The sequence below is a fragment of the Microtus ochrogaster genome, chromosome 7 (assembly GCF_000317375.1).
Source record: "Microtus ochrogaster isolate Prairie Vole_2 chromosome 7, MicOch1.0, whole genome shotgun sequence".
In the NCBI taxonomy this organism is placed as follows: Eukaryota; Metazoa; Chordata; class Mammalia; order Rodentia; family Cricetidae; genus Microtus; species Microtus ochrogaster.
The window spans coordinates 67,277,738-67,287,870 of record NC_022014.1 but is presented as its reverse complement, the minus strand read 5'-3'; the positions used below and the strand labels follow the sequence as shown (position 1 = coordinate 67,287,870).

Sequence of the window (10,133 nt, the reverse complement as noted above, 5' to 3'; positions counted from 1 at the left end):
CCTAGGCAGTTTGGATGCTCAACTTACTAAACCTGGATGGAGGTGGGCGGTCCTTGGACTTCCCACAGGTCAGGGAACTCTGATTGCTCTTCAAGCTGATGAGGGAGAGGGACTTGATCGGGGAAGGGGGAGGGAGATGGGAGGTGGTGGCGGGGGGAGAGGCGAAGATCCTTAATTGAATAATAAAATTTAATAAAAAATAAAAATAAAAAAAAATAAATTCAAAAAAAATAATTTTGAACAAATATACTGTAAGTATTTACGTAAATTTAAATTTTGTATGAACATACGGCCTTATTTCTCTTAGGCAAATACCTAAGAGTGGGTTATGGTGTATACTTTTTAAGGAAATGCCAAGCTGATGCTGAAGGGCATGAGGAATTCATATTCCAGTCTTTAATGTACAACCATTCTAGTTATCCCATAACATGCCAAGGGCTTGTTTTTTACATTCTTGCTGTAACATCTTAAATATGTTCCCAGGAAGATTCAGACAGCATCCTGTTCCTGTGTAAGTGTTGTCACATGCTGTGTTTGTTGATGTACCTCCACATCTTTTGCCTATTGGTAAATTAGGCTGAGGCTGATGTTTTTACTCATTTACATACTCTATTACAAATCTTTTGTTTCATATATATATATATATATATATATATATATATATATCAGTATTTTCCCCAGGTTGTAAGTTGTCTCTTTATTATCAAAGCAGTATCTATTAAATAGCCAACAATTTTCAATTTTACTGAGGATAAATTTATTGAATTTTTTCTATGAATTATACTGTAAGTATCAGTTTTAAAAATACGCACCTAATGCAGATGCCATGTTTTTTCTTATGTATTTTCGAAGTTTACCATTGTTAGTTTTATATTCTGTTCAATGCTCCATTTTGACAAATTTTTATTTCTATCTTTGTTCATAATATGAGCATTGTTTTAGCTCTATATTTTTCTCTCTGGATGCCCAATAAGCTTAGGATCATTTGTTACATTATTCTTCCTCTATCGAAATAGCTTAGTGCCTTTGTCACCAATTAACTCTATCAGTGTGGGCCAATTTATCAATTTTTTTGCTTCTTTTCTTGGTATGTCCATCTGGTTCTTTTGCCAGTAGTTCACTGTATGGATCAATGTGCCTTTGCAATAATTCTGTGTCTGAGGCAAAATGATTCCTCCAGCAGCTTTGTAGATTATTTTCTAAATTACTTTGGCTATGGCAGCTTTAGAATAAATTCATTTCTACAGAAGAAACAAGGAAACATACTGATGTAATTTTGAGGAAAAATGCATTGACTTTTTATTTGTTTCTCTCTAAACAATATATTTTGTATTCGGAGGAATGGAGTGTTTTTGTTTTGTTTGGCTTATTTGAGAGACATTCCAATGTAGCCTCCACATTGAAACCCTCCTGTTTCAGCCTCTAAGTGCTAAGACTATTGGCTTGTCACCGCACCGGCATGAACACTTTTCTTGACCATTGACAACAATTTACTTTGTCCATTTATATTACAAATGATACTAATTGAATTATAAAGTACTTTGCATTTGTATTATAAATTCCATTTGTTTGTGATGAATATGTTTATAATTTCTAGCTGAATTATTAAATATTGTGCTGAGAATTTTGAGTCTGTGCTGCTTACGATCACTACGCTGTCATCATAACGCATATGTGAGGGTTTTGAGGTCACCACTGGGAAGCTGTGTGCACATATTTAATCTAAGCATTATTATATTCTCCTCAGATTTGCCAGGATTTGCCTTTTCCATTCCTCTTCCCTTCCTGTTCACTCCTTGCCACATTTTTGTGTTATTTTAATATGTTCTGAACTCTAATACTGATCAGTTATATATTATGTTTCAAAATCTTGTAAGTTGGTATTATTTCACAATACCTCAGGAGATCTTATCTTTTTCTATTTCTCATGTAGATTAGATCCATGTATGTCTCTCTTAGGGTCCTTATTGTTGTCCAGGTTTTCTTTTTATATGAAATGCAATTTACAGGGTATCTTGAACATTTTGACTATTATCTTATGAAATTATGACTGTTGCTTAAAGTATATAATAAATATTAGTATTTTTGTTTTAGTGGCAATTGGCTTTCATAATTTTAAGCACACTCTAAAGAGTTAGTTATTTGTGGGTTGTGTCCCTAATTTCAGCTCAATTTCAAGTCGTTTTAATTCCTTTCAGTGTTGTTGGATCTGTCCTGTGCATATCACCCAAAGAGATGTTCTGTCTGGGACCTTGGGTGTGTGTGGCAAAAACTCTCTTAAATTTCAGTATCACTGAGGTACTTAATAGAATTAGATTCAGGTATGTGAGACTTTAGGAAAACCCAGTATTTAATAAAAAAAAAATATCATGGGCTCATATTGCCACGTTTCTTCTTCCTTGCTTGCTAGGCTATTCACCTGATAAATGTATGCCTATCCTCTAACCAAGGTTTGGTTACTCTGTCCTAGTCTATAGCTACAGCAAAGCCAGGTCTATGAATAATCAGCAAGAGATGTGAATGAGAAAGTGTGTGCTTCTTTACACTCGGGTATTTTCAACCAAGCCATCTGGTATCACCGACATGTCAGAATTATCAAAAGGCTATTGCGTTTGCTTCATCCTGGTTTCTTTCAAACCTATATTTACCAATAGAAGAGACCGTGCTTACTTAATCTTATAGACAGTTACAATTTATGTCAAAGAAAATCAATGTACGGTTTCTCTGGGAAAGTATTTACATATGCGAATACACACCATGAAAATGATCTCTTAAATTACAGCAAAGACTCTGGGAAGCCTTGGAGGTGTTTAATATGGATCTGAGCCTCTCCACTTTGAATCCTTCCTCACTCCATTTTCTAAGTGTGCCTACCAGCTATGCTCACTCAGAAAGCAATTCAAATTTATAATTTACATTATAAAGGCAAGAGCCTTCATTTCTATTATGTTACAGTATTAGGTACTCTTTCAAGAATCATACAGGCTTTCTTATTTCCATGTATTTACTTTCAACCTCACTCCCCAACTCATATCAGAATATCAGTCCTAATATATACCATGTGCAAGTTGCAGATAGAAAGATTCTGGGCAGGAGGAGTCCAATTTAAACTTCAAATGTTCTTCAAAGAATCTGCTGTGTAGGTAATCTAAATGGGAATATTTGAAAATTCTCTGTAAAAAAAATCCATATTAAAATTTTGGGTATACAAATTTGCCTTTATATAGTTTTTTTAGTCATACCAAGTTATTATTTTTTAATAATAAATGCTATATGAGTATTGTATGAGTTTATTGCCTGCATATATGTAAATTGGACCTCTGTGTGCCTGCTGTCCACAGAGGTCAGACTTGGACATCTGGAACTGGCAGTTGTGAGCTACTCTGTAGGATCCTGTGACCAAACGGGTCTTTAGTAAGAGCAGCAAGTATTCAGAATTGGGTTTGTGGCTGGGGAAAGCAAGAACAGTTGAGAACTTCTTGGGTGAATGACTATACTGACCTAATATCTCTTGTTCAAGGTCAAATATTTCTCTACTGGGGGTCAATTCTGGATTCCTAAACATTGCCTTCAAGGCAGCCAGCCCCCGGTCATCTGCCCACTCCCCATTGGAGTCATACTATCCCTTTTGAGACCCATCAGGTGCTGACACAAGGTAGGTGACCTTCCCAAAAGTGAGACAGAAAATCTAATAAACCAACCAGTGTGGTGAAGTAAATACAGATCTGGGTGGAATTCACAGAGGCGTGTTGCCTGATATGAGAGGGACTAAGTTCAGCCTCTGCTATTTTCATAAAAAGTTGATGGAAGAAACACACTGCCAGAATCCCTCCCCTGGAACACACTGTCAGCATCCCTCTCCTGAAACACACTGCCAGCATCCCTCCCCTGGCAGCAGAGCCCTCACTGCTAGCACATTGAGAGTCCAGCTCCCTCTGCCACTTTTAGGATTGCTGTGGCATTTTAGAGTTTATCAAGGCAGTAGGTGGTTAAGGGAATTATCCACAAACCTCAGAGTAAAAGAGCATTTCTTTTTTATCCCTTTCCCCTCTTTTTGGACTTTACTTTCAAAAGCTTATGTTATTATTGCCAGTCGCAGGCATGATGGGCAAAATGAGCAGGTGAAGAGCTAGTGGCGAAACATTCCAAACCTACTGTGAACTAACAGGCTTCTGAATGCGTCTCTGTGGTCCACAGAAGTACAAGTGTAGAAGTAGCAAGAACTATCAGCTACTGTAGCCTTAAAACAAAGCCGGTGACTCTTTGAACTCTAAAATTGTTCCTGTGTAGCTCATTTTATTTTTGTTTAATCAAATAAACAGAGGGTCTTCCTGTTGGGTCGGGGGAGCAGCAGCAAGTATTCTTAACCACTGAGCAAACCAGCCATGCTTCTTAAATTGTCAGTTAAAAACAAGGTTGCATAGAAGAGCTTATCCTATGCATCCATTCTCCTACTCTAGATAAATAATGGAATATTTATCATACTTTAAGTTCACACTCATACAGATAGAGAAAACTCCACTAACATCTTAGTCAAAATTTCTTATTCCAATTGCTGTGTTCATATTAATAAAATTATGAATCTTGTTTTTATAATAAGCATTGACATTTGACATATTTCTAGGATGTTTATACTTTATTTATTATAGTTTTGTTGCTTCAATACATCATTAGCACTTTCCTAGCAGAGTCTGAAAACTGCTAATGTGTTTTATAGCTAACTTTAATTGTTGGTAAGGTCGGGTGTTTATCTTTTACTTATAAGACCCAAAAAGATATTCCAATATATCATAACTACAGAGTTCATATAAGATAAATTTGTAAGTAAGCGTGATCACCTTGGGAAAATTGAAAACAAAAACATAGCCAGGTATGAACTGAACACAAGAATGTTAAAGGTATGACAAGATGCCGTTATTATTATTATTTGTTTCAATAGTTTATTACAAATCCATTGAACAGTCTAGAATGTATGGAGTGAAATAGAAAGATCAAGAAAAGTGGCTGGATAGCAAGAATAAAGGGCGAGTAGAATCTTCATTTATTATTCACTCTGAAGCACTTATTTCCTTTGCCTTTTGGAGTGTTGAGGGATTTTCATCTTCTTTTTGAAATTTTTCTTTTTCTTGATGATGCTTTTCACATCTCTGTTGTGCAGCCAATCATCACACTCAGCTTCCCACTTGAGCTGTTTGAAACTTGCCTTATCTTTGTTAGCCATGGCGATCATACCACTATTATCAAACTTGGATCCCATGTTTTCATCCAGCAGATGGCCAAACTCCTCAGCAGAGACCAACAGGCTAGAGTCATCGAAACGTTGCTTTGATCCTTGAAACGACCCAGCAAAGTCAATATTATCTTCATTCTTTCTCTTGCTTTTCTTAGTACTGTCTATAAAGCTGACTTCATCAAATTCTTCAATTTCATCATCTGACACATCCATTAATGTTTCTCCACCTTCATCAATTTCAAAGACTTCATCATTCATTCATACTTCCTAGGGAAACTCCATCATCATCCAGGTCACCAAGCTCATTTTCACTACTCTCTGAATCTTTCAAGGTTCTCCTTAGTTCCCTTTATTTCATAGTGCTAGCAAAATCAATATCGTCCTTTCCAGGCATAAAGCAGTTATCACCTTCAAATGTGTCAGTCAGCTTTTCAAATTCTTCATCATCAACATCTTCTATACTGTCTTCATCTGCATTGTGCTTCTGTTTCTCTTTAACAACCTCAACTTTCTTATACCTGCAGAAAACCACTTCATCTGCTGGGATCTGGCTTTCTTCTTTTACAAGGAACTCTTTATTATTCACAGCAAGATTACGAACATCCTTTATAAAATGTTTCCTTTTTGACTGCATCACAACACTGTCAGTATTTTCTTTGCCTTTGTATAGTTTTGGATTTCAGTATACAAATCAATCCAAGAATCTCATGAGTGTGAAATCCTGCAATGGGTCCCTGGAATACTGAATAAAATTTCCCTCAAGGATAATCTTAGCATAAAAGGCCACAGAAGGGTGGAAATGCTCAGATAACTTTCTGAGCTCCCAAAGACTTGTGTTCAGCTCCACAGAACAGAGGATTTCAATTGAATGGATCATATGTCTATATTTCTCTACCCACAGCTCCTTTCATATTGGGATGCTTCTGTAGTTACACCTCTAACAGATGGGATGCTTGTGTGGTGATTCTGTTCTGAGGGTCTCCCAGCTTATTTACCACCTGACCCAGAAGAGCCTTTTCCTCCGCAGGCTTAGAGCACATCATGAGCAGCTACTAGGACTCAGATTCTAGTGGTTACCAGGGAATCATGACTTAGAGTTTCTAGGACCTGCACAAATTCTGCTACTAACTGTTTCAGCTGGTGTTCATAATACCACAGTATGAATCTTCTATCTCTTGAGTCCTTGTTGCCGCTGGACAGCTCTTCCAGTTGGTGCAAAGGATGCTGGCTGAAGCCCTGCAGCTTCCAACGCTCCGGCAGAAGGTCTGTAATGAGTATTCATGAATGTATCCAAAGCCAGGAGGCACTGCTGCTTGCTCTCCTTCTTCTTAACAAGGTTCAAGAAGGTTTCTACAAACTGGAGCATGTACACAGCATCATCCTGGATCAGAAGGATCATGGCTGCCATCCTGTTACCTAGTGTTCCCAGTGACAGGATTGAGTGCCTTCACCCAGGTGAAAAAGCCTCCCTTTTTATTACTTGTTTTATTTTTGAATAAGCTGACTTCGTGCTCATACAGCTTTTGAGCCAGAACTTTGTATTTAGCTGCCACACCCTGAGGCTGGGGTTCCGAAGAGCGGTTGTTGCTATACTCCATGTCATACCATTTGCCTCCAGGCTTCAGTAACAACTTTTGTCTCTCAAGAAATTCAAACACATCGGGTTGTTTATCTTTCCTTGGTTTGGGGATAGTATGCTATCAGATTGCTATTTTGGTACATTCTTAATTTTCAACTTCTTTTCTGATGTATTTTTACTTTCTATTGCTTTTTGTTTTTTTTTTTTTTTATTTTTTACCTTGAGTAAATTTGCTTCTTTTTTTGTTATCATTTTCTTTTTCATCTGGCTCATCCTCTTCAATCAAAGACTTTGTGTATTTGGCCAAATTAAGATTTTGAATAAATGCCTCTAATTCTCCTCGCTGAAAATTGTCAATTGTTTCTTTTTTGCCTCCATTGTCCACTTCCTTATTTTCATCCAAAGTAGCATGCATAAGGTAATCTTGCTTGGTGCCTCTGAGGCATAACACCTCCTCTGGAGGGAAGCCATTCTCGGCCTCATCACTATCCTCCTCATCTTCCTCCTCCTGATCTTCTGTCACTGCTTTGGGACATCAGGGATGCTTTACATGGAACAGATGCCATTATTATTAACTAGCAACTTTCCCCCATTAGTTTGTGACATTACCTAGAAGATAAGTTTTCCCACTACCATGGTAGAGAAGTTGGTAGCTGCTATCTCCCAAGATTCTCTGGATTACATGTAGAGAGCCTATGCCAGACAGACAGAGATATGAAGAGAATTCGTTAGCCAGCTTTAGGGAAGCAGCTAATGTAAGATCACAGACAGGATTTAAAAAAAAAAATCATTACTTTGAACTTGTAAGGTTTTTAAAAACATGTTTTCATGCCATGATATTTTCAGGCTTCTATGAGTCCTACCTGTTTAATTTTGGGAAACAAGTATCCCATGTCAGAGAGAAGCATTTCCCAAGGGATAAAATGCATATGCTGGACAACCAACTGCAAAAGTAGGTACTTCTTTTTTGAAGTGACCAGGCTGAAATATTAGACATTCATTCATTTTCAAACAAAGAAGCATTACTGATCACTAAGTAGGATAGAAAGAAATACAATAACTTCCCAATCACTAAGTGCCCATCCATATGACCTTGAAATGATCTCATACAACAAACTCTTCTCATCTGAAGGTCAGAAGTATAATCAGGTATCCTCTTTTGAATTTATGGCATATGAAATTTCACAGAACCCCAAAGCTCCTCAGTTTTATGTTTTTCTATAGCTATAACTTATATAGTCCCAGTAAAAACCAGCCATGTATGTTTAGGCCTTTCTCCTTATCAGAGAAGATTCTTAATTATGTCTGAGCAGGCTAAGATAGTTCTTGCAAATTATGACCATAGACCTTTGCCATCAAAAGCACCCAGAGTGGATGTTTGGGATCAAGATATTTAGCATCTTCTTAGGTGTACTAATCCAAAATCTCTGGATTTAGTGCCAAGAAATTTGTAATAAGCTCTTGTGAATTTTCTTCTTTGAAGAAAAGAATGACTTGGAGTTGTTACAGGAATCTCTTAGTTAGGACACTGTTTGGTCAAAAGCATCACCCCAGCTTCCTAACACCCCTTTATACAGAGTCTGGAATATTATAGTCAGGGGCCTTATCCCAGCTCCTGGCACCCATCTTTGGAATACTGGGCAGGAACCCCATTTCATGCCCCCTCCCCTTAGCCCAAACTCCACCTCTGGGAAAACCCACCAAACTGTGACCCCTCCCCAGGGAGGGTCAAAAAGTCCCACCAAACGGTAACCACTCCCCAGGGAAAGTCAAGACCACTCCCACAGGCTACTTAAACTGCCCCCCCCCCCAGAGAACGAACACGTGGTCTCCGAGTTTCCCGTGGTCTCCCCTTTTTTCTTTCATTTCCTTGCCATGCTTTCCTGGTGCCACCTGGGAGCATTGCATTAAACATGGGCATCTTTTATTTTGTCTAATTTGGCCTTGTTGGAATTATTTGCGTCGGTGGAGAGCCTCATTTTAAGAAAAACCTAACAGACACAATCTCAGGGAATTGCCTGGGAGAAGTTTCTCATTGAAAACTAACCGGAGAGCAAAGCATCCATGGTAAACGCATGCATTTACCATCATCACTCTGGTGCTTTAAGACCCCCAATTTTAAATATTGCTACATGTGTTGTCTCTCTTACAAAGCCTTTGACTTTTTTCTTATTTTCTTCTCATGTCCATACAAGAAACAAAAGCTGAACCTGTATGATAAGTTTTTTCTTTGATTGTCAAATCACCAGCACCTACCACATCTTTTTTTACTTGTTGGAGTAATAGAAAAAAAAAAACCAATATATACAGGCACCATATTACACATGATTAGTTATAATTGTATTATATAAATATCAGGTAAAGAGAACATATGTATGTATTTTCTTGCTTACACAAACATGTTATGCACATAGAGATATGAATACATGCATTCATGTCTGTATATGTTCACTGTGTTCTGTCAGAACAAATTTTTAATATTAGAGTATTAGATTATTTTGTAAAACTCTGAAGTTAGCATTGGAAAGCAAAAAAAATGCTATGATCATTTACTACTTCTTTATTCTTTTTTTTTTTTTTTTGGTTTTTCGAGACAGGGTTTCTCTGTAGCTTTGGAGAACTTCTTTATTCTATAGAAACTATACTAAAAGGTATTTAGAGATCAAGTTCCTAGCCACATGGATAAAATTTTATTTAAGAAGATTAGGCCTGCACAGATGGTATTTCTTCCTAAGCAGGATAAGCTATCCATTATCAGAATAAAATGAATAAGGGATCTTGAAAGGAAAACCTTGTCCACAACTGTGCATGGAATGAATACCACATTCCAAATGGACAGGATTTTTCTATGTGAATGACCTGCTTGTATAGAATACAGCATGAATGCATGATTTTAATGGATTTCATTAGTATTGCTATTTTCCATCACACTGTTTGTAAAGTTTCCAATATTGATGGAAATAAAGACAAGTGAGGGCCTGGGGATGTAGCTCAGTGGTAGAGTGTATGCTGAGCATGCACGAAGCCCCAGGCTATATCCAAGCATCAAAACAAACGCAATCTTGAAACACCTGATGTAGCCAACTCTGGGCCCTGCACATTAAAGGCCAGCTGATTTTTCTTGGAGCTGATGTGTGCATATGTTCCCAATGTGTCAATTGGAATAGCCTGTGCCTACAAATAAATTTCTTTTTTTTTCTTTTTTTTTTTATTGAGAAAAGGAAAAAAAAAACAAGTTTCCACCTCCTCCCAGCCTCCCATTTCCATTTCCCTCCCCTCCTCCCACCCTTCCCCCCTCCTCCCACCCTTCTCCCCCTCCCC

At 37.6% G+C, this 10,133-nt stretch overlaps 1 pseudogene; it reads right to left on the bottom strand.

Moving 5' to 3' along the window:
• Positions 1-5,062: 5,062 nt before the first annotated feature.
• LOC101993605 overlaps positions 5,063-10,133 on the bottom strand; it is a 32,320-nt pseudogene continuing 27,249 nt past the window's right edge.